We start from the raw sequence: 23526 nt of genomic DNA, 5'->3' as shown, positions 1-23526 counted from the left end.
TTTTCTTTACAAGAAGTTTTGGACAATTTCATTTTTGTGCATCTTGGTATGATTTTATTTAAATGTCTTTGCAAAAGGTTCTTTTTTTCTTGGAACTGTGGTATTATAAGTTGAGCTAAATTCAGAAATTTTAAATCTTTTAAAAAAATGCTTGAAACTATTGTTTGAAGCAAGGTACAATTCCCCTATGATGAATGCTATCACTGTATATATAAAATGTACCAATAAAAAGATTCAAGGAAAAAAAAGATCTGAACTATCTCGTTCCAAGATCTTCTTGATTTGATGATTTGTGTTGAGAAATCTGCTGTGATTCTGATGGGCTTTCCATTGTATGCGATCTGTTTCTTTTTTGAAACTGCTTTTAATATTGTGTTGTTTTGCTGAATTCCTATTACACATCTGGGTGTAGATTTATTTTGATTGTGGCTAATTGGAGTTCTATTTGCCTCACTAATCTATATGTCAGATTCACTTCCCATGTTTGGGAAATTTTCTGCTACTACTTCCTCACATAGTCTTTTTATGGCATTTGTGTTGACTCCTGCTGTTCCATTGGTACCTATTAGTCTTGTATTTTTTTTCTTTGCAACATTTGCAGCTGTTTTCTGATGCCTTGTTGTTTTTAAGAGATCTTTCCTTTCACATTCACTAGTTGCAATGCTGTCTTCAAGGTCCGAAATTCTATGTTCAGTTTTGTTCAAGTGGTTTTGCCAGCTTTTAATAGAATTCTTAATTTCCTGGCTATCTGTTTGAATCTGTTTCATGCATTCTAGTTCTTTCCTGTATTGTTTGTTCAATGTTTCCATCACTTTCCAATTCTACTCTATTCTTATCTATGTCTTCTTTAGATATACTAAGCAATTCTTTCATGATTGTTGTCATTTCTTTTTTATGTGGGAGATGATTTCTTATGTGATTTATACTATAGCCTCATGAAGTTGTTTCTTTACTTCAGTTGCTATCATTTCAGAAATTTCAGGTGTGTGACTTCTAATTCTTTTTTTTTTATGACCTTGTCTCCTGGACTTGCTCTGGGTGGGCTGGAGATCTGAGATTGTCTTTTATTCTTTTCTTTTGACATTTTTGAATCTCGTCATGTTCACCCAGATTTAACAGTGATGGTAGAGGGCTGGGGGGCGGGGGGTGGGTGAGTAAGGCTCCCATGATAGTGGGAGAACAGGTAAGCTCACCACATCTCCCACTCTGAGGGCTTCAGCATAACTTCTGTGCATGCACACGTGTGTGTGTGTGTGTGTGTGTGTGTGTGTGTGTGTGTGCCACAGCTCAAGAAATCTCTAATAATGATGATGGCAGGCTGAAGTTCCATAAGGCTGTCTCCATGGTGAGGGGGTGCAAGGCAGGGCTCACCAAGGCTCCCACTATCAGTGCAAAAGGTGGTTGCAACTCAGCTGAGCTCCAGTAGAGGTCGAGTGAGAGCAAAGGACAGGGCTCATCAGGTCCCCATAGCTGTCTTGTGTCTATCTGTCTCTACAATGGTGGCAGAGGTAGCTTCAGCTCAGCTGAGCTCCTTCAGCTTTAATTTTTAATAGTAATTTTTTCATAGTAGATATAGTTTATAAGCAATTGGTTTCACAATCTTAGTTTGTTGAAAAACATTTACTTTCCCAAGTAAAGGTGTCTAAACTGGGCATCTGGAACTATAGAGAAGGACCTTGGTCTAATTAGCACAGATCTTCAGGAGGAGTTAAGGAGGACAATGTTCACTCCCAACAGAGGACAAATAGGAGCAGCTCAGCTCCAAGGACTCCCCTCTGGAGATCTTTCAACACATCTCCTTGATGTCTCTGGATACCATCATGAAGTGTGCCATTAGCCCCCTGGACAGAATCCAGGTAAATAGATCTGTGATAACTCCTTAGTTGCATATTTCTTGTTCTCAGAGCAACAGTGGACTCAGAAGTAGATGGGCAGCTTCACACACAGCAAGTTCCTCACCTCAGCTGCAGGTCAAGCTCAAATTTCAGACTAGACCCAAACTTGCCCCATCTGTGCACAATGACACCTAGCACAGACAAAAGCTTGGCTCCTCAGGATATCGTCTAAAGGACTGAGAGTCACAAGGGTTGTAAGAAGGAAATGTTATCAATCCTACTGTGTCAGTGAATCTTCACTCAGAGCCCACTCTGCCTCCAGTCAGACCTAATCATCTCTAGTATTTTCTTCATTCTCTCTCTCAGAAATTTCCAGTCCTACATGAAAACCATTAAGAACATAAACAACCTGCTATCCTTCCTCCTGTATGAGGACTGTCTTTCTTTCATCATAATGACATTATCTACAGGTTGACCTCTGGTGGCTGCTGGGCTCACCGTGTCTACCATATCACTCCTGAGTACACAGGTTCTACCTCATTTTTTGGAGTCTACTCTTTACTCAGTTCAGCCCAAATGAACTGATTGTCACCCCTCAGAAATAATCAGAACCTTTGTTCCCCTGAAGCACCTGGAATACACTCATGCTGGGATATCCATAGTGCAAAGAAGCTGAGACATGAGGGTGCTAAGCAGTAGGCAGGGAGTTTGTGGCCTCACATTAAAGAAGGTCTCAGTGGACTCTGCTTTTAAAAGGAGACCTGACCTCATTAGATCATGCCAAGCTCCCATTGCAAACCCAAAGAACATACTTATACTGAGCTCTGCAGGAGAACAGGGCACATGTAAAATAGAGCAGGGGATATGCACATGAAGCAGGGGACAGGCACATGGCACATCCACTGTGGGCTGTTCATTTTCGTGGCTCTCCATGGTAACTGCTGTCCTGGGACAGACCAAATCAAGCAGAGGAAGGCTCAGCTGCAGGAAGATGGAGAACTAGAGAAAATGAGGTGAAACAGACACTTGGAATTCCTGGATATCCTGTTTGGCAAGGTGAGTGTGTGTGTGGAAGAGGCTTGAGGCTTTGTTCTGAGTAGAGTGATGGACAAATCTGTTCACTTGACTATTTTCTCCCCCAGATGAAGAATGGGAAGATTCTCTGACAAAGACTAAATACCCATGTGAACATCTTAATGTTTGGTGGCTGTAAAACTTCAGCCAGAAGCATATCCTGGATTCTTTATGCTCTGGCTGTGCACCTGAAGCATTCACAGTTGTATAGAGAAGAAATCCAGAGACTTCTGGGTAATGGATCCTCTATCACCTGGTGAGACCTCAGAAAGTGGGAAAGCATAGCATCTCCTGTAGAAAGAACTTGCTTTGCTCTGGCCTTGTGTGCACTTCAGGATGAACTTAATTCGACGAGCATCTGAACCACATGCTGTATATCACCATGCACATCAAGGAAGCCCAGAGGCTCTATTGATCAGTATCATGTTTAAGTTGAGAGCACAGTGAATCTGTCATCTTCCCTATGGCTGCTCCTTACCAAAGGTACAGTCTTCTCAGATTCACTCACCTAAGCACTCAGCAGGGAAAGGGAGGGTCATGATTTCCCATGCTCTTCAGCAGTTCTGACCTTCTCTGCATTTCCCATTACATATCAATGAATTGGAGCCTTACTTTGAAATTAGTATGAGATGTACTATATGCTTGATTACAGTTTGAATTCAGTAAAAGCTCTTTAATGCTAGTCTATACATGTGGCCAGAGACTTTTGCCCTATAATTTTATTCTCTGAGATATGGATGGTAGAGTGAGAATTAAAAGGAAAAGGGAGAGGTGATTATTTCTCACATAGTCTAGCTAAATAAGACAGATGAGAAAATCTTCTGCTATGGGTCAGATGTAGTCCAGGATCTCACGAGCCCTAAAGGTTGGCAGAAGAAAGCAGCTGAAGACCACATTTGAGGTCTGCACTGTAGTAGAATGTTGCCACTCACTACATTTACATTATGTCTGTTTTTCAACCTTGAAATTATGTAGGACATTAAGATAATCAATTTTTTTTCTGAGAATCAGAGAGATATCACTTGAAAAAATGAGAAGCAATGCTATATCCTTGGAGGGTGCTTGTGATTACTGGTTAAGTTAATGATTATTTTCCAAAGGCTCTTGGAAGACATTTTTTTTTGTTTGTTTGTTTATTGGAAGACATTTGATGATTATGAGTTGTCTCCTCTGTTAGTCCAAATAAGAGGTCACTGGTACTTTCTTGGGTTTACTTTCTGTTGGCGATTTTCTGTTCTTTTTGTGCTTAGATATTTTGTAAAACTTACATCATCTCCCAGGAAGGTGATAATGTTGTTCAAAGTGATGCTGTATATGGAACCACACCTTTTCTATGTGCATGTCTCTTGCAGACTGAGGGAGAAGGAATCCACCTTATTGGAAAAATGTCTGTCAATGTCTCCTACCTTGACTATAAGAATAATAGTCACACTCTTCATTTATTGCCTTTACTGAAATCTGAAGGAGTGGCTAAACCTGGAAGTAGGAAGGCTTGGAGGTAAGAAAAGGGAAAGGGTGACCTCTCAAGGACAACACCTTCTCCTATTCCCCACAATGGACATTCTGTCCCCTCAAAGACTCAAAGCAGGGACGTGGCCTACCACTTTTCCTTCAGGGGTCTGATCCTTTTCAATTTTCCCTGGACCCTGCCCATCACAGTCGTTTATTCCTGCCCTTTTCACTAGGACGGAGGCATCTTCGTTTAGTGATGCCGTGGGGGAAAAATACTGCCACTGGCACATTCCTGTGTTTGCGATCCTCTGTTCCTATGTAACATCTTAAGGCATGCTCTTGGTGTTGGTGTTTCAAGGAGGGGACCCTACATGTTGTGTCTGTGTCCACAAAAGAAAGATGGTGTTTCAGGTATACAATGAAGATGCTGACCCGGTGCCTTTTCTAAGTGCCAACCAGAATACTCTGTGTCTGAAGTGTTATACACTTCATTGTATTTTGTTGTTTGCTTTCAAAGTATGAATTTTCAGAATTAGATTTTTCTCGTGTAAACCAACCTTTAGGTTTGGTTTGGTTTCTCTCTGTTCCTACATTGTCAGTGCAGCTCAGCATCATTTCTACTTAATTCTCCATTCAGCCACCATGATGAGGCATGGAACTGCCACTGTTGAAGACATATACGTGACAACTGGCCACTCATTGTACAAGGTTGGGCATTGTTATCTCACACATCTTTTAGTTTCAGCCACACTTAAATGTCACTGCTTACCAATGTTCATAGTATGTGTCTGTCTTCTCATAATTTTGTTGACAAAATTATGTATGTAAGCCCTACACCATAGGAATGGCCCACCTAGTCAAATTGTGGCAAAAATGAGACTGAGGATCCAAAAGTGCTTTGCAGAGAAAAAGCACTATTTTGTTATGCTGTATTGCAGACTCTGCTATGGCCAATATCAAACATACTGATAAAATAGCAGCTGCAATAGACAACTGTGCTCCAAAATGATCACAGTGGGAATCCATAAAGAATGTAGGATGTATAGACTAGATACTGACAAAAAGCTCAAAAATAATTAAAAAAATATAAACTTCTCTGTAATAATTCTGTGAATTCTATGAGGCTGAATTAACCTTCACAGAAAAGTGCTAAAACATATTGTTTTTCTACAAACCAAGCTTTCCAGGACAAAGTGCTTTCCTCGATTGGGCCGTTCTTCTTAGACAACAGCTCCAAGTCATGACATTGCCACTAAAGGACAGATGAGGATGAGGTAGCTCAATCGCTTGGTAAAAATATTTTACCAAGCTATATTTATTTTGTTGCATTTGATTTGATTTTTAAATTTTAACTGACTTAATTCAAGCATATTTAAAAATATGTTTCTCTATACGAAGAGAGTGGAACACAGAGATGCAGGATTCTGCCCCTGGTTCAGTGACAGGAACAAAGGATTATTATTCTGAATCAGGTGCCTATTTTCAAGAGAGATTTCATTCTTGCCTTTATCCTTTTACTCACTCACTCACTCATGAATAGTTTCTGGAATGTTCTGTGTTCCTGAAACTGTCCTAGTCCCTGGACCATGGTATGTCCTTGAGTCAAGCACTGATGGTAAGAGAGCCAGGCAATCATTGTCCCGAGCTTTCAGGATGCATAGGCAGAGGTAGAGGGAGGACATGCTCAATGATTTTGAGAACAGGAATCAAGATGTGAGCCAGGACAAACAAGTGTGGGTGAACAGGGCTGTAGCAGTTGGACACAGAATTGCCTGATGGAGGGCATCAGAGGGTCAGTGAGCAGAAGAAAGACAAGGAAATCAGAGATTTTCAGGGGAGGATGCTGAAGATGGCAAATGGGGACACTTCTGGGGTAGAATTAGAGGCTACAGCACTAGTATGTTGAAGAGGGGAGGAAGAGGTTGGAGATTCATCACTGAGCAGAAAGCAGAAGAACCAACAGAGAGGAGAGATGGTGGATGGCTTCCAAGGTTCCCTCGCCTGCTTCTGTCCACAACCCCCTACCTCCCATGCTACTCTAATGTCCTTTCCAACTCATCTTGTCTTCTTTCTCTGAGAATCTGCGTCCCTGCTTCCTCCCTTAGGTAGTGATCCCTTAGAGTGTGCCCACCTGTAGCTCTGACAGCTGTACAGCACACAGGAAACTATAATATGTTAGGGAGGCAGTAAATAGCCCAATGATTGACTCTAAGTTACTGGTATCATTGGATTCTGCCCTTCATAGTGCTGGTGCCATCTTTGAAGAGATTTAGTGCCTGAGCATTCCTAAGTAAAGTTAGAACTAGCCCTGGAGAAGTAGGAGCCCTTGCAAAGGGTCAGGAAAGTGTGACCCATGGCCTGGAGTCGAGGTTTGAGTGAGCAGGAAGTGAAGGGGCTGAGCTGGCCCCACAACAGAGGGACCTGCATGTTCAGCTCTGGGGTGGGCTCGGGGGCTGATGAGTCCAGAATGGGTCCTCAGGCCATTTTTCATTTTTTTCACTGTTCCTTCTTTATCCAGGAACTACCTTGGGAAAACACCTTAGTGAGTAAATAGAAGGTGGCTGTGGCCTTGATGCTTCTTCACTGTGAGCTTCTGCCAGACCCCACCAGGGTCCCCATCCCAGGAGAATACTTGCATTGAAGTCCAAGCAGGACATTCATCTACATGTCAGGAAGCTCCCCAATCCTACTGGAGACAGTGACATCACCATACGCCTGCTGTCTTCCACTGCATGTTCCCTGGCTCCTGTGTCCCACTTCTCTGTCCATCCACATCTTGATCTCTTCCTGTTCACCTCCCCTTCTTCCCCCTCAGAGCCTGATTCTGGTCTCCTGGCCATCTGCCCTTCTCCTTTTCTTCTTTTCCTAGCCTCCCTTCCTGCTTGCCTTTCAACCTGCTCCCTGCTTGTCTGTCTCCCTAACTCCCCTACCAGCCTTCAGCCTGCCCAGCCCTCTGCCTGGCTACTCCTCTTCTGTTGTTTGCCTCTGTGTGACTTTATTGCTACTATAATAAGTTAGCACAAACTGACTTGCTTCGAAGGGGGTTGAAGTTCTGGAATGGGTTTCACTGGGACAAAATGAAGTTGCAGATTTTTCTGATTTATGCTAAACTGGGTGATAACCTTTCAACGTTATTACGGTGTGAGAGATAAGATTTCAGTATAAACTATACTTGTAATATGAATGCTTGTCTTTTCCTGAGTTAGTGATGCACAGTTCAAAAGTCTTATGATCCTGGTCCAGGCCAGTGAACTGCAGCTCCCAGTCAGCTGCATCTACGGAGGATGATGAATCAGTATTTCACAGTGTGCCTCATTGCTAAGCTGGTGTGCTTGGTGGGCAGTTGTGTTAAGTTTAGTTCACTCATTATTACGTCATCTTTTGATGGGTTTACTGAGGTCTAACTCCGCCAAAGGTTCAGAAGCCTCTCCATTGGCAGGGCCATGCTACTGATCTGTTGGGTAGCTGAGAGACTCCTTTTTCTTTTAGTTTACTTGCAAAAATAAAATATGTCTCCAGAAAGAAAGTAGAATGGCCACTGTAAGGGACTGAGGTAAAGGTGGATAGTTATTGTTTAACAGCACAGAGGATGACGAGCATTTAGGATGACGAGCACTTTCCTGGGATGCATGCTGATGTGGGTTGTCTAACAGTTCAAATGTCCTTAATGCCACTGAACTGTACACTTAAAAATAAGATGACAGATTTCAGATTATGTATGTTTCAACACAGTAAAATAACCATGGTCTTTTATATTCTGGAACAAATTACCCTTTTTCTATTAGAAGCAATTCTCAGGGTGTATGAAATGTCAGAAATAATTTCACGATATTGTTTTCAATATACAATATATCCATGATTGCTAGTTATGTCTTCAGATGTCTCTGATTCAGTCATTATGTGACATCTCTGTTGTAAAAACCTTTGTGATTACACTGTGCCCATGGTGATAATCGAGGACATATTCATTCTTTCCCTAGGGGCTAGGACTTGGACACGGTGGGGAGCCATTGCTTAACCCAGCATAGCTCCTCTCAGACTGTCACCTAGTTCAATAAGGAAGAGTTTTAAATATTTCCCAATTTATTTATTTTTTTTTTAATTATAGCATTGAATGGGACTCAGCATGTGTAATTTCACACACACGTCAGGCATTGGTTGTGTCCATCTGCCACTCATCTATCGTCTCTTTTTTGTCCTTGTGGCTTCTTTCCCAGTCCCTAACAGTGCCTTTTCTACATTCAAATTCATTTTCTTTTTTAGTTTCCACATATGCAATGAAGCATACAATAAGATATTTACTCATGAATGTCTAGCTTATTTCTCATAACCTAATATCCTTTAGTTATGTAGATTTTCCTGCAAAAGCAGGAGTTTATTCTTTTCTTTATGGTTGAAAATACTCCATGGCGTATACTGTATTTTCCCTGAAAATAAGACCTAACCTGATAATTAGCCTTAGTGTGACTTTTTTTCAGGATGTTCATAATATAAGCCCTATCTCCCAAATAAGTGTCATTTAAGTTTTCTGGCTAGATGGACACATTTAGTACATCTGTCACAACACATGAGATATATTGAACTATAAAATAATATTATACCTAATTAATATAAATATTGTTGACATTAGTACTTTACTACATGATAATATAAATTACAATTAAATTTTTATAAATACATAACTGTACAACTTTGGGTGAGAGGTAAATTCTATGTAAACATATGAACTCAAGACTTATTGCTGAATAACCAGAGTACAGACATAATGCACAAATAATGTGAGCATGTGACAACAAATGGCCATGGCTGTGTCTAATAAGAATCTTTATGATTCAGTACATTGTCTGTTGCAGTGGACAATGCACTTGTGTGAAGTAAAGAAACATTTTCTGAATTCTGGTGCCAGCAATTTAATTTCTTTTGCTTTTGTGTGGACCTTCACACTTAAGTGCCATCATTTTTGTTGCCATGCCTGTCTCTGAAGTCTTCAATTAACACTTGATTTAATGGAAATTGTGTGAGGTCTATTCTGAAAGAAGTGGTGACTTGGGTGAAGAATTCATGGGATAAAATCACACAGCTGTTGTGTTGCCAGTGCACTATGGCCAGGCTACAGGGACAAGAAGTGCTCATTTAAGGAGAGTTCCGTTGCTGGACATGCAAGACAGGGGGTGGAATCCAAGAAGTTCAGGCCACAATTCAGGGTTACGTGACATGACTGTATTTTAATAAATGTAGATTTTTGTACATGAATAAATGTAGATTATTATACATTAAAAATCCCCTGCAGTAAGCACTATTACATCTTTGGGGCATAACTGATACTAGAAGACCTGGTCTTATTTTCAGGGAAATATGCTACATACTGTATTTTGGTGATTTCATATCTTGGCTATTGGGAATAGTGTTGCAATAAACATGGTTATGAATATATATCTTTTCAATGTTAATGTAATTTCCTCTATATATGCACCTTGGAGTGGGACAGATGGGTCATATTTTCAAATCTATTTTCGATTTTTTTAGAGGCTCCTCTTCTTTGCCTCTTTGCTTTCCTAGAGCTGCAACCCTGGGCTTGTGAACTCTTCTTCAAATCCAGTAGAGTGTCTTCAGATATCTTTGGTTGTATCTTCATCCCTTAATGACAGCAAAACAGTAATTAATTTTCAATATTGAAATTTAGAGGGTTTCGCACAGACTGTAAACCTAAATGAAGACATTTCTCTCTTTCTCCTTTCTTTTTGCTTTCAGACATAGGAGCATATTTATTACAGTCTTAGTAATGGATCTTTTTTTGAGTATTGGGCAACAAATAACCACTTTCTTTGCATGAAAGGAGTTGACACAGTGAGGTGCCACTTGATTTCTGATACTTAAAAATGATTATATTTCTCACCATTAGGGTGACAGTTCCCTCAGTCCGGGCTCCCCACACTACCAAGAGATCATCGTCAACATTATCCAAGACCTACAAAAGCACCTTCACTCCTTTTTAAGAAGACAACAGTTGCAGAGTTTGCAAGTGGCTTATTTCTCCAATGATAAGAACCAAAACATGATGTTGAAGTAGTTTGTCATCAGCTAATGCTTATTTACTTAAACGAGTTTAAAGTTTGGGTCTGGCTCTTTTAAGACGTGTTCTCCATGTCTGACTCCAGAAAAAGCATCTTTAGGCATCATCCTGTACAATCAAGGTAGCTCTGAATTCCATATATTCTAGAACACTCTTATTTTTCCAGGAAACTTTTAACCCAGGTTCCCTGGCTCTTTGACCACACTGTTGTGCCTAACCCAATACCCCGTATCTTTGAACTTTTCCATGGAGGGCTTATTAGACTCATTTAAGAACCTGGTTGGACCTCTGTTGTGTCTGTTGTGTTTTCTTTCTTGTTTTCACTTTTAGAAGAGAGAAAAGAAGAGAAATAAAATTGGACAAATTGCTACGGTTTCAGTGTCTCTCCCGAAGGTTCATGCACTAGAGGTTCTCTCCCCAACGTAGTGACCCTGAGAGGTGATGATCTCTAAGAGCTGAGTGGTGGTGAAAGCTGATGAGGTCTTACAGGTTCCACCTTGGAAGAGATGAATGCAGTTCTCAAAGGACAAGTTAGTTCTTGAGAGAGAAGATTGTTGTGAAGTGAGGCCATTTCCTGTGCCTGGCTCCTTCTGTATATGCCAATGCCCTTTCTCTGAGCCCAGTATCTTGTGGTGAAGTGTTACCCTTACTGGATGCAGAGGCCATGCTTTTTTGGACTTTCCATCCATCAAAATTACAAACCCAATGAACCATTTTCCTTATAAATTACCCAGCCTCAGTTATCTTAATATTATAACACAAATCAAAGAAACAAGTATAAATATTTGACAATATTGAGCATTGAGGGAGAAAACTGATCTCCACTATTTCTTATAGTTTTCTAATATGTGAAATATTACATAGGTAATTTTTAAAATAACTGTAGTTTTCCTGTCCTTCCTACTTCCACATTCTTGAGAATGCTGGCAAAGCATCTTCATTTCTGCATTTTATCATCAAATCCCAGATCAGTGCTCTCCAACAGAATACTTGAAAAGTGTCTGGAGTAACTGAGAGGCTGAATTTTAAATTTATTGAATTTTGCTTCAGTTTAAATATTTTTGAAGACATTTTTCAATGAATGATTTGTATGAGAATAGCAGATCCCTATTATTCTGTATCAAACTATTAACTTATCCTTTCGCAGTGCTCTGCTGTTACCAAATAAATATCGCTATTCACTAAAGAATCTGTCTGAATATGACATTTAGGTTGGAATTTATGATTTTTTTTAAATCAGGAAGTGATACTAAATTTTATCAACTGCCTTTCCTGAGTGTAACAGGATGGTCTTGCGATGTTTATCTTTTATCCTGTGTGATGATGCGTTATGATTATGTATTTTTGCATTTTGTACCAGCTATTCCCCTCTGGGATGAAATCAACTTGATCATGGTAAATGATCTTTTGGATTTGATGTCAAAGCTGTATTTCTAGGTTTTTTAAATATCATTTTTGCTTGTGAAGACTGTCAGAGGAATTGGTTTATAATTTTTTGTTTGTCCCTGCCAGGCTTTGGTAACATACGATTGGTGGGGTCTTAGGACAAGCTTGGAAGGGTACACTTCGTATGAATTCTATTACACTGTTTAAGAAGGATTAGCTTTAGTTTTTTTAAGGGTGTGGTCACATCCAGCTGTGAAGTCATTGTAATCCTAATCCTTGGTTTGTTGGGCTGGTGCTGCTGACTGGCTCTTAGTGGTCACTTGTCTCTTCCGGGCTTTCTGCATTTTCATGGTTGCGTTGTGGTATGGTAGTTTCTCTACCTTAACTGATTGTCAACCTGTAGCACAGAAACAGTATAAACATGAGAAAGCGAGAGAAGATGCCTCCCAAGCCCTTAATTCTCCAAACAGAGATTGCAGGCACTGATGTGGATGGAGTTACAAACAAAGCACTAAAAATTCAAATGGTCAGGATTTTGAAGAGATCAAAAAAGAAACATGTAAGAAAATCCAAGACACGTTTAATGAGCTAAAAGAGGATTTCATTAATTAAATCAATTAGTTAATTAGTAAAATGTTCAGCAAGCTTATTTAAAATCTTAATTTTCATCAGTATATGTTTGTATTACATAATGGTTAGATTTATTGCAAAGAATGTGTACAGGTAATAATTCTTTGTGCCACCACACCAGGACTTGGTGGCTGGTTCAGCTTGCCCAAGGGTGGGGCTGGCATGACATGTGGTGCTGGAGAAGGAACCCTGGTCCCTGGGTTTGCTTAAGCATGCGCTTAGTCTGCTGAGTTATCTTGGCGGCCCTGTACTTTTCAATAATAACTCTCAAAGTCAAAGGTCTTGACTTCCCAATCAAAAGACATAGACTAACAGACTGGATAATACAACAAACAAATGTTATCTGCAAGAGACATGCCTTATCTAAAAGGAAGCTCATGCAAGAGAAAATGTGGATAATTATACTTCATGCAAGTGGAGCCTGATAGCAAGCAGGAGTAGCTATCTTATTTTCAGGCACAGCAGAGCTCAAGGCAGATTAGAAGAAACAAAGTTGGCCATGATGTGCTGTTAAAGGGAGAAATTCAGCAGAAAAAGGTAACTTTTAAATATATATGCATTGTATAAAAATACCACATCTTTTCTATCCAATGCATATATATTTAAAAGTTACCTTTTTTTTTCTGCTGAATTTTTCCCTTTAACAGTATATATATGCACCAAAAGTTGTTGCACCATTTTCATACAACAAAACTACTGGACATAAAATGGTAGAAAGACCCCAGCATAGTACCCTTCTTGTTCATAAACAAGTTGACCATACAAAAAATTGGCAAAGAAATATCAGAGCTAAATCATACCATTGAATATATGGATTTCATAGATATCTACAGAGTTTTACATTGAACCAGAACAGAATACAATTTCTATGTATTCTGTATGGTCATCAGCCCATAGAACTTTTTCCAAAAGAGATTACATCATAAGTGATAAAATATGTTTAAATGAACACAAAGAGTTGAAATAATCCCTTGCATAGTAATGAAACTAGAAATCAACAGAAAGGAATGAAACTAGAAATCAACAGCAAAAGAAACTGTTTATAAAGACCTGGAGATTAAATAATATATTATTAAATGATCGACAAATCACAGAAGAAATCAGGGAAGAAATTAAAATTTCCTAGAATCAAATGATACGGAAGTATAACGTATCCAATGCTATGCGATGTAATAAATGCAGTTCTAAGGGTTAAGTTTAAAACTGTGATTGAGCGCAGTGAAAGAATAGCGACACAAAACTAATAACATGCATTTCAAGGTTCTAGAAAAACAAGAAGAATCCATATATGAAGCTAGCAGAAGTGAAGAAATTATAAATACTGAGCATCTATTAACAAAATTGATAACGAAAAAGTAACACAAAAGTACAATGAAGGAAACACTTGGATTTTTTTTGGCTTTGACTACAGTAATTTATTTTAATGAGTAAAACCATAGTGTACATGGAACATAAAAGGAAGAGAAAAGGGTAAGAACTGGAAGAAAGTGATATTCCACTTCCCAAGTCCTAGGCATGAGAGAAAACCAAGTCAGTGGGCAGCACCAATATAGAAAATGTGCTAACAATCAGCAAAATGTTGTGCTGCCACTAGGGAGAAGCCCATTCTTTAAAGGGCAAATAAAAAGTCATTTCTGAAAATCTAATCTGGTTCATATTCAAAATGAGATACCTGTATAAGCTGACACTGATTAGCTGGGAAGAAAAGCTGAACAATAAATCCTTACTGTCTATTCTGCACTACTTAGATAATGTAAAGACTTGAATCTTTAAAATGTTCAAAGATATTTTAAAACCAAACTTAACAGAAAAAGAATATCAGTACCAATATCAAGGCACTTAGAAATAAAAAAGTGAAATAACAGTGTACACTACCCAAATACAGAGGATTGTTAAAAATTTATATTCCAATAAATTGGAGAACCTAGACATGTGTGAATTACCAAAACCCTGAACTTAATCACAGTCAATGAAATGGAGGCAGTAATAAAACCCCTACCAAATAAGAAAAGTCCAGGAGCTGATGGGTTGACTGCAGAATTTTACCAGAACTTCAGGAAGGTTCTAGCACCAATATTCCTCAAACTCTTTACATGAAATTGAAAGAGCAGTAGCACTGCTAAGCTCAAACACTGCCAAGGAAGCTAGAATTTTTCTGATACTAAAAAAGGATAAGGGTTTAACAAAAAAGAAAAAAAATTAGGTCATTTTCCCCACTGAACGTAGACAAAAAATCCTCACAAGATACTTTCAAACAAAATAGAACTAATTATTAAAAATATCAGGGGCTGGGGAGATAGCTCAGCAGTGTAAGTGCCTTCTTGGCAAGTGCAAAGACCTGGGTCTGATCCCCGGTACTGCATGGTGTGCTGGCTCCTGGAATCCTGGGAGTGCCACGCTAGCCAACAAAACCTAGTGTGGTGGCACATGCCTGTGATCCCAGTGTTGGGTAGACTGAGATAGGAGGATCATTATGAGTCCAAGCTACATAGTAAGACCCTATACCAAATAAATAAATAAACAGAAGATTAAAAAACTTAAAGATAATATATCATCATAACCAAATTGGTAGAGGGATGCAAGAATGGCCTGACTATATACATCTGTAGCTATAATAGATCACATAAACAGAAATAAGGATAAAAATCATGTGATCCTTTCAAAAAATGCAGAAAAATCCTTGAAAAATTCCAACATTCATTCTTTATAAAAGAAAAAGCCTAACAAAAATGAGTACAGAAGAATCTCATCATAGACTGATAAAAGCCCATTATTACAAACCTACTGTCAACATCGTGATAAATGGGAAAAACTAGAAAAATTTTCCACTAAAATCAGAAGTAAGGGCAAAGGTGATCACTGTCACCATGCCTGTTCACTACAGTACTTGAAACTTTAGCTAGGGAACTCAGAGAAGAGAAAGAAGTAAAAAGGATGCGCACAGGAAAGAAAGAACTCCAACTACCTTTATTCATAGATGACATGATCCTTTACACAGAAGATTGAAAAAAAAAATTGCACCAGAAGACTGTTAATGTTGGTAGACAAAATCAGTAAAGTAGCAGGATACAAAATCGACGCACAAAGACATCCATACTGTTCCTGTACAACAAGGAACCCATTGTGCTGACTTAGGACAACTTGTGCTTTGAAGAATCTCATGGGTCTCATGATCTTAAAATTGGCCAAGTTTTCTTATTCTTAGGAAAAGTAGCTTCCATTCAATGGAAGAGGTGGCAGGTGGCCTCCTGTATATGGCATGCTCCATCTCAGAGACTATATATATATATATATATATATATATATATAATTTTTTTAATTTTTAATTTTTAATTTTTTTTTTCAGAACAGGAGATTGAACTCAGTCCCTTGCACTTGCCAGGCAAATGCATATTCTACTGAGTCATCTCACCAGCCCCAATATATTCACTTTCAAAAGAGAGGTCTCACATGTAAATCAGATATGTTTTAATAAGTGAAACATAAACACTCCTGGGAAGGTGACAGAGATGAATGAAGTGAGGTGATAAAGGGGTGGCTATTATTTAACCCCACCCTATCCAGATCAAAGTACTTTTCAAAGGAATTTGCATTTTTATCAAATTACCCAAGTTGAAGGATGGATAATGAAAGTAAAGAAAAAAGGAAACAATGGAAAAGCCTGCCCAGGCATTTTGTGGAGCATCTCAGGACCACAAAGTATCACACTCAAGAGGAAAAATGGAGGATCTCAAAACTTCAAGGAAGGACATTTATCTTCTCTGTTCAACCTAAGGGCTTCTTTAATTGTTCATCCATGTACTCAGAAATGTTTGTTGATTTTCTACTGTGATTCAGGCTTTATGGTGAGACTAGGATAGAATCATGAACAAAAAGACAGTCTCTGATTTCAAAAGATATATGGACTAGAACATGGGTTGAGGAAGGTGGAAATGTACATGTGAAGGCCTTGTAGTGCACATGACACATCAATTGTGTCAAGCTATAATCACGTGAGTGTGTGTGATTGGGGGAGGTCTGGGAGTGAGGGTAGAGAGACTGGAAGCAGCCAGAGGATAGCGGTATTTACTGGGCACACAGGGAAGGAGCTTGGACTTGGTCCTTCAGACTTCAGAGGGTCCCAACTTGGGTGCTGGTTCCTAGGCAGGAGGAACTCTTGGCTCATGGCCGAAATTCAGTTTTCATCTCTTCATATTGGCTGTTGAGGGAGTATTTAATGAGTGGAGAATGGACGAATACCAGCACTGCAGAGAGCAGGCAGGAAGGACTTGGACAGTGGTCCAGGAGCAAAATGAAGGGGGCAAAATGGGGGAGGAGAGATGGACATGCACTGGGGAACTGGGCAGGAGTTAAAATTGGTGGGAGAATATTTACTGGATGGGAACACTCGGGGAGAGGACCTAGGCTTTTGCATGGGTCCCTGGTGCCTGTGGGTCACTGAGGTTTGTGACCCAGGGCAGGGAAAAAGGTGTGCTCAGGTGTGGGAAAGCTGTGCCTCAGGCTTTCTTTTTTCATATTTATAGAGATGAGGGGCAAACAGTGGGGTCCCTATGTCCCACTCAGTGCTGGGGCCAGGGCCAAGCAGAAAGCAGATTGTCCTGTAACATTCTTTCAGTGTTGCTGACAACAGCTGTGGTTCACTTTGGGGGTGCTCTGGTTCTCTATATGAATTCTGTACACAGCTATCTCAGCTTTTCTTTGATGTCTCTGTTTTCATGTGTTGACAACTTATGTGCTGTGTATTAAGCCTATAAATGGGACTAACAGTGCAGGTTGAGCATCCCTAATCTGAAATTTCAGCTCTACCTCTTGCTAGTATAGTGACCTTGCCCAAGTTAAGTTAGGCCTACCTGAGTTAGAGAGTTGCTGTGAAGATTCTCTTACAGTAATGTAAATCTCTTAGTACATTGCCTGGCACAGTAGGTGCCCAGTGATTGTATGCTCCAGATCGCCACCATCCACCTGTCAGATTATCATTGGCCCCTGTGGTGGATTGCCAACTGGTCAACTTGTAACTCCCAGCTGACCTGACCAGCCTTATGCTGGGTTAGAGGCCCGCCTGAGGACTATGACTCAGCATAAGAGGTAGACCTGAAGAACAAGCAGGAAGCTGTTGGGAGCTGGTAGAAATTGTTTGAAGAAGCTGTTGGGAAGCTGTCATGGAGCTGCTGGTTCTCTTTGGCTGTTCTGCCAGAGGACCTTTTCATGCTGGCTTTCCTGATAAAATTGGCTCTTATCATTGGAGGAGGACCTTGGAACTTCAGTGTTGCTGACAACGGCTGTGGTTCACTTTGGGGGTGCTCTGGTTCTTATCTTGAGCATCGCTTCCTGAGTCTGGAGGGAAAGATGGTGTACCGTTCAGTTCTTGAGAAGCTTGTCGTGTTGGTTTTTCTGATGGAAGCTCTGATTTCCTCATCCTTAGAGGACTTTGGGATCTCAGTGTTGCTGACAATGGCCATGGTACTTTTTTTTTTTGTGAGGCGAATTTCTAAGTCTTTTTCTTTAATATCTTTAAATTTTTCTCTTTTTATTATTTTTTCCCATAGTTTGTTGAGAAACAAATAGCAATGAGACAGTTTCAAATCAAATTGGTAGGACAGTTTCAATAATTAACACATTGCATACATTCTTCCTAGTGGTTAATTGTTGTACAAGATGTGGACATGATATCCTATTTACAAACACCATTAGAACAAATCCCTCTATTCATTAAGAGAATGTAACTATATATCTATCCTAACCATTTTGAATACACAGATACAAAATGGACATTCATCTGTATCACCTTTTTTTGTTAAGTTCCGTTCTTTGAATATTATAGGTGTGTAAACTCAGCAAAATATTCTAAAAGAGTTCAGTAGCCCATAATAGTATTGGGTCTTCCACTTGATTGGCAATGTCAGAAATTGTTGACCTGAGTACCCCACAGCTCAACATAACAGCATGGCTTTACTTCTTTTTTTTTTGGCAGAACCGGGGATTGAACTTAGACCCTTGCGCTTGCCAGGGAAACGCTTATTCCACTGAGCCATCTCCCTGGCCCAGCTTTACTTCTTATACTTTGTTTTTATACTTTTCTACTGGATGGTTAAGACCAAGGTAAAGCAGGACCTATGCAACAAGAGTTGTAGCTTTTGGGTCTGATAAGATCAGTGAAATCCCCTCAGGATTTATCCTGAGATCCTGTACCTCAGATTGTAGAACCTTTGTCAGTGTCAGCCATGTGAATGAGTCACGACCATTGTTTGGCCAATATACTCATAAGAGAAACAAACCGACACACATGTGTAAATATTGTATAGTTTCCCTAGTATAAGAACTCAAAAGAAGAATTACAAATAGAAAGGTAAAATACAAGTAAAAGGAAAGCAGGATCTCGAGGACTAAGTAATCAAGAGAGGGAAAGGAGAAGAGCTAGGAAACATGACAATGTCAAGCCATACAGTTATATGTACAAGATGGGCAAGGCAATGATCTTGAGAATCTCCAGAAGATTTTTGAATCTAGCAGTTAATTGGAAAGATTCTCACCCTGACTAATTACATGGTACCTTTCAGGGGAGTTTTGGTTCTTACTTTGAGTGTGGCTTCCTGGTCCCAGTGCAGATCCTTCAGCCTGCTAGCACAGATCCCTTATCCTTCTGGTATAGACTTTGTAGCTTGCATCACTGACATTAGTTTGGCCTTGCTGGTGCAGATCCATGAAGTAGGCCTGCATGAGACATTGTTGAGGGCTCCAGACCTCCAGCTGGACTTGTGGGAGGCGTTGTCATGGCTCTGTCTTCAGCTGGACTCATGCAGGACATTCATGTGGGATTCAAACTCTCAATCCAGATGGCATTTTAGGTTTTTAGTGTGTGAATACATTTCTTGCACTTTTTGTATATGATTCTTTGGGTGATTCATGATAAAATAATCTCATAAAAATGTGTCCTGTATTGTGTTGTTCCTTGCAAATTCTCAAACTATAACATCCCCCTATCACCAGAAAGCAGTTCAAAATACACTGCACTGATTTACAGGATGCCTGGAATGGCCTGCGTGATGACCCTTCAAAAGATAGGCCTATACCTTTGTCCCTGGAACCTGTGAATGTGATTTTATTTGGAAAAATGAATTTTACAGATAATTAATTAAAGATCTTACAGTGGTTTGAATGTATTACTCAGAGGTTGATGTATCGGAAATTTAATCCCCCAAGTCATATGTTCATTGTGTTTGGAGAGGAGGCTTTTGGGAGGTGATGATCATGGGATGAGGTCATGAGCATGGGGCATCCAGGATGGGACTGGTGGCTTTATGAGAAGGGAAGAGAGACCTGAGCTGGGACTCTCACTCTGTCTTGCCACGTGGTGATGTGGCAGGAAGGCCTTCACCTAATGCTGGCCTTAAGTTCTTGGACTTCACAGCTTCTAGAGCTGTGAGCCAAATCAACTTCCATGTTTTCTATGTTGCCCAATCTGTGGTACCCAGTCACAGCAACAGAAAATAAAATAAGATAAACATGGGAATGAGATAATCTTGGGTTGTCTAAGTGGTCCCTAAATCCAGTAACAAGTATTCCTGTAAGAAAATATCCAGAGGAGACAGACAGAGGAAAAGGAGGTGGGGATGCTGGGAGTCAGTTTGGAGTGATTCAGACACAAGTTTAGGAGTATCAACACAGTGGCCAGACAAGCCAGGAAGGCAGGATGCTCCCTAGAGCTTTCATAGTGGCTATAGTCTGGCCCACATTTTGAATCTGGACTTCTGACTTCCAGAGTTATAAAAAAGTTAGTAGCTGTTTGAAGCCATCCAGTATGTTGTATCTGTTAGAACAGCAGTAGGAAGTGAATACAAGGTTGTTCTTTGGCTTGTCCTCCTAAAACCACATGAGGAGGAATAGGTAGGTAGGTAGCAGTGGCAACTTTCATGTCACAGAGAGGCACCTTGAGGCTCATAAAAGTAGGAGGAGCTGCTTGAAGCCACATAACCAGTAAGTATCACACATGGCAAACTTGGAATCCAGCTTTCCTGAGTCCTGCTCTGTGCAAACATTGTCTTTTTTAGAACATTCCACCACCAGGCTTACACCAAACCCAAGTAGGCTGTGAGGTGCACTTCACTCTGTAACCAGCACGGGTCGCAGGGCCTAAAAGCAGCATCTCCTAAGACCAGGCAAACAGTTGATGGAGTCCAGGGCTCTTCTACAACAGAGTGCTATTGAAGGTTATCAAGCCTGCCCTTTCCATTAGCACACAGCTACAGGAGATGGCTCAGAGACATCCCTCTTCCGAACACTACGTGACCAGGCCAGGAAAACACCCGCTGGCCTGTGAAAGGTCCTGCTTTGAATAACGTCAGGCAGCCTTACAATTTTCCTACAACAAGATGAGGTTTAACAAATGCCAACAAGAAAAATGTAAATAAGGAAATACGTTAGGAAAGTTATGCTCTTGATTATCTGTGGCAGAGTGAGTGTGCCTTTACTAAATATTGTGCTTTAGATATACATTTATTGAAAGGACTCTGCTTTTTCCAGCCAGCTCACTGATTTTTTGTTCTGAGAGGATATAGGATTACTGATGCTAGTTTTTACAAATAGAATGCCTAACACTCAGGTGGTAGCCACACCGCTAAGGAATAGAGGCAGGATTTCAAATCAAGCTGGTCTGCCCCTAAGCTTGTTTTTTCAGTTTCAGCAGCTGGTTCTCAATCTGGCTTTACACAGGAAGTACCTGGATAGCTTTAAATAATCCTGTCACCTGGGTGTCACCCCCAGGGAGCATGAAGAAGCTGTCTAGTAAATGGATCTTGTAGTGAATTTTGTAAACCTCTCCAGCTGCCTGGAATGTGGAGCCTGGGTTAAGAATCCAGCCTTAAATCCACTTCACACATTGTTGTACAGTCAGCCCTCATCCTCACCAGCTCCGCATCTGTAGATTTAGCCAATCACTGATGGAAAGTATTTGGGAAAAACACGTCTGTACTGAACATGAACAAGCTTTTTCTCTTATTCTCTAACCTATACAGTATAACAACTATGTATATAATTCATACACTATATTAGACACTGTAAGTTATTTAGAAAAGATTTTAAGTATGTGACAAGATACACATACCTTGTATTCAAACACTATGCCCTTTCATATAAAGGACATGCTCATCTACAGATTTTGGTATTGGTGGAGTGTTCTGGAACCAGTCTCCTGTGGACACTGAGGGACAACTGTACAGCTTTCTTGGCCAGAATGCGAAAACATTAATTTCAAGGGTCAATGTGTCCTTCCTGATTTCACTTTTGGAAACCCTACAGTTTTATACAGCAAGGAAGACAAACCTCTGATTCTTAAAAAGCATAAAAACCTTTGATTTGATGCTCCTTCATGCTCCCTGGGGGTGACCCCCAGGTGACAGGATTATTTAAAGCTCTCCAGGTACTTCCTGTGTAAAGCCAGATTGAGCACCAGCTGCTGAAACTGAAAGGACAAAGCCGAAAGGCTTGATCCAGTGCTGACTATGGAGTAGATGCTGGGAATCAGGTTCTGCACACGATTTGCCTCTGTCTCCACTGCATTTTCCTTGACCACCAAAGAGGAAACAGAGCACAGAGAACCAGACTTATTTGCCCCGTGAGCAGGTGGTGGCCAAAGACTCGGTTTTACTTCCTCTCTAGCACTAGCAACTTGCTTTCTTTGCTGCGTGCTCGCAGACACATACATCTGTCAGTGCATTTTTCCTTTCAGTTTAGGAAGCTTCTTATGACACGGGCCTCAAGGAGCCAGGAGTGTGAGCATGGTAGGGGTAGCGTGGGGTTACCACACTGTTCTCTAGAGGCACAGGGCACAGTGTGCTCAGCTGGGCTGAGAAGGGACGGCTGATAGGGACCCCATTCATCTGTGTGGCTTGAATGTGGCTTGTCCTCTCAGAGTTTGCATGCTGGAAATTTGGTTCTAGTGCAGCCATGCTGGTAGCCAGGGGAAGCTCCAGAGGCTGGGGCCAGTGGGTGGTCCCTGGGGGTATTCCCTTGAAGAGTGGGACCTTGCCTAGTTTTCTCTAGAAAGTTATTATAAGAGAGCAAGCCCGGCTACCCCCTGCCCTCTGCTCTCCTGCTTCCTGACTTGCCACATGGTCTCCCTCTTCTTCTTGCTTCTCATTTTCATGGCAGTGACATCTGCCATCAGTGGGAACACCAGAGCTGGTGCCGTGCTGCTTGGATTCACACTCTTTATTATTATTATTTTTTTTGAATTTGGAAAGCCATTTATTACTGAGCTCAGGGCCCCCAATACACTCTATAAAACTTTGAGCAAAATAAACCTCTCCTTTCTTAAGGACCCAGCCCCAGATACTTTGTTATAGCAAATAAACATGAGCTAAGACACACAGTGAAGGCCTGGTCCCTTCTCACAGTAGGGTTCCTCTGCCTTCCCTCTGGGCCTCTCCAGACTTTGCTCCCCTGGGTGCAGTGGAAGAGAGGGATATTAAAGAACAGAGCACCCCAAACTCCTTTGGCATCACTTTGGCATCCCTACATTTAGTTTTAGACCCTGGTATTCAATGAGAAGCTTGTTTAGAATGGGACAAAATCTGAAAATATGAAGCTAAGGATCTGACCATTTTCTGAGTGTTTGCTAAGTGTGGCTGCCGAAATCAGCCAGAAGGATCAGCATTTTCATTTGAATGTTGAAATATACTAGAGAGTGCTGGAACAGTGTCCCCTTTCTACCAATGTGGAAAACTGACACTCACACCTCTCATTACTTTCTTAGGGGGGGCCACACAGCTAGGATACGGTGAGCCTGTCATGCTTCCTCAGGCTGTTACTGAATGTCGTGCTGATCTGTCCTAGGCAGATCAGTTTTTACCTGCCCCTGAAGTCAACCACGATTCTGGTTCCACTGTCCAGAAGGGGTGAATTCAGCTTGTGTTTTGGATAAACCAAGGGCAGGCAGAAGTCACACCCTGAGACACAGATTAGTATTTACAGTTGGAAGCAACTCCTGTGGTCATTTAAGCTCACTTTCTACTGACATAAAGGGAAACTAAAGTGAATTGAAGTGACATAATTTCCAAGTCCTTGTCCTCTAGGAATTAT

Source organism: Octodon degus, unplaced genomic scaffold (assembly GCF_000260255.1).
Source record: "Octodon degus isolate 3935 unplaced genomic scaffold, OctDeg1.0 scaffold00212, whole genome shotgun sequence".
NCBI lineage: Eukaryota > Metazoa > Chordata > Mammalia > Rodentia > Octodontidae > Octodon > Octodon degus.
Note: the sequence above shows the minus strand (reverse complement) of the source record.